Below are 2,491 nucleotides of genomic sequence, written 5' to 3'. Positions count from 1 at the left end.
GCTCCCGGTGCCCCCTCCTGCCGCGAAGGCGGTTGTCGCGCCGGGCGCACGGGAGGACCGCCCAAGATGTCACGCGCTGCCAGGGCGGCGTTCGTGTTCTGGGGCGGTCCTGCCTTTGCACCGGTACGGCGCCTCCACGCGGAGGTCGGTGCCCCACTCGTCCGGGAGGATCTGAGTGGGGATCTGCCGGAGGGCTGACGGCCCCTGTCGTTGGTGCCGAGGTGGAGGCGGCTTGAGAAGTCCCCGTCGCCGACGGGATCACCGCCACCATCCGCGCTTCGGGCCTCCGGCTCTTTGTACTTGTCCTCGCCCCTCGAGCGTCGGCGTAGGCGAGGGCAAGGTTGCAGCAGCGTCCGCCCTGAGGCCATCGCTGCTGCAGTTCGGCCACCCGGAGCGGGGGTCGTTGTCGTTGCTGCCGGAGCGGGCGACGGCGAGCCGCCCGTCGGTCTTCTGTTGCTCCGCAGGCCCCCCCATCGAGTGGGGTTGTTCGTACCTGCGGAGGTGGAACTGGAGTTCCGTTTGTAATGGCACTTTGAATGCCAGTGTTTTTGTTCATTGTGGCTGTCGAGGCCTGAACATGTATGTAATTTTGGGCATGGAGCCGTGTTTTTTCCTCATTTTCGAGCACTAAGACTCGCCTGTTGGTTGTCTGAACCGCTTCACCAAGCGTGAGTCGCCCCGTGTAAAGGTGACGAGTGAGGTATCCGTATCCCGGAGGCGTAGGAGTCCCTCGGCTCGGTCAGCCTTGTTGTCCGAGGCTTCTCTTGCTTAGTTAAAGGAACCCCTCGGCCGCTCTTTGATGAGCCGAGGCCAGGGGTAGCGGTGTCAGCACGGACAGAGGCAGAGTTGGCTCGAAAAGAAGACTTGGTCGGCCGGAGCCTGGCCGGGTCGTCCGTTAGCGGGACCGACGCCGGAGTTGATCTTCCGAGGCCTCGGGCCGGGCTGATGTCTTCGGGGGACAGCTGGCCGAGGCCTCGGGGTGATCAGCCGAGCCGCCTGCTCGGGCCGGATTCTCGGAGAAGACCCTGGCGGCGATGGCCCGGGCGTGGTGATGACGTCGTCCTTCAGAGTGGAGATCCTCGGACCGCGTCGCCGTCCGAGGCTAGGTCGGACCTCGCCGAAGGTGTAGTTGACGCCGAGGGTTCTGCGGCTCCCTTCAACCGTTAAGATCCGAGCCTGCGGGATCGGATCATCTTGTAGCGTGTGTTTTCTGCGGCCGCCGAGGCCCAAACACACCCTCGCCGTGTTGTAAAGTTGCGTCTCTTTTCCTCTTGTTTCGAGTATCTGGACTTTTTGTCGGTAACAGAATTGTCTGTGTGAGCGAGAGTTGCTTCTCGCGGAAGGTGATGAGTGAGATATCCGTATCCCAGAGGCGTAGGAGTCCCCCGGCTCGGTCGGCCTTGCCGCTTACGCGCACTCTTACCCGTCCATAGGGTTCTGTCACCGACGCAGTCGAGAAGGCTCGAAGAATCGCTTCGGCAGAGGAGCTTTCGAACGTGAAGACTTGTTCGGTCTGCGGAATCACTTATCCGAACGTGAGTTACTTATCGCAGAAGGTGATGAGTGAGGTATCCGTATCCCGGAGGCGTAGGAGTCCCTCGGCTCGGTCAGCCTTGGCTGCTTACATGTACTCCGTCGTTTTCAGGATCCACTTTCGAAGTAGTCGAAAAGCACGAAAGACATTCTCGCAGAAAAGATCTTTTTTCGAGGAAAATTTTGACGCAGAGGGGGTTCCCCCCTTTTAGCCCCCGAGGGAGGGTCGGGCTTTGCCGAGGCAAGGCTGACCCTTCCTTGATGACTAAACTTTGCGTGGGAGCGAGGTATATGAACAACTTGAAAACATCTTAAGGGTAGAAGCGACGTAGCTGTTGGATGTTCCAAGCGTTGCTGTAGACCTCGCCTTGACTGTTGGCCAGCTTGTACGTTCCGGGCTTCAGAACTTTGGCGATGACGAACGGCCCCTCCCAGGGGGCGTGAGCTTGTGCCGCCCTCGGGCGTCTTGTCGCAGCCGAAGCACCAGGTCGCCCACCTGGAGGTCTCGGGACCGGACCCCTCGGGCGTGGTAGCGTCGCATGGACTGCTGGTACCGCGCCGAGTGTAGTAAGGCCTTGTCCCGAGCCTCTTCCAGCTGGTCCAGCGAGTCTTCTCGATTAACTTGGTTGCTTTGGTCAGCATAGGCCCTCGTCCTCGGGGAACCGTATTCTAAATCTGTGGGCAAGATGGCCTCGGCCCCATAGACTAGAAAGAACGGCGTGAAGCCCGTGGCTCGGCTCGGCATTGTCCTCAGGCTCCAGACCACCGAGGGGAGTTCCTTCATCCATCGCTTGCCGAACTTGTTGAGGTCGTTGTAGATCCGAGGCTTGAGTCCTTGTAGAATCATGCCGTTGGCACGCTCTACTTGCCCATTCGTCATGGGGTGAGCCACGGCGGCCCAGTCCACCCGGATGTGGTGATCCTCGCAGAAGTCCAGGAACTTTCTGCCGGTGAACTG

Source organism: Zea mays, chromosome 9, assembly GCF_902167145.1.
Source record: "Zea mays cultivar B73 chromosome 9, Zm-B73-REFERENCE-NAM-5.0, whole genome shotgun sequence".
NCBI lineage: Eukaryota > Viridiplantae > Streptophyta > Magnoliopsida > Poales > Poaceae > Zea > Zea mays.
The sequence above is the reverse complement of the archived record's forward strand: the minus strand, read 5'-3'. Positions refer to the sequence as shown.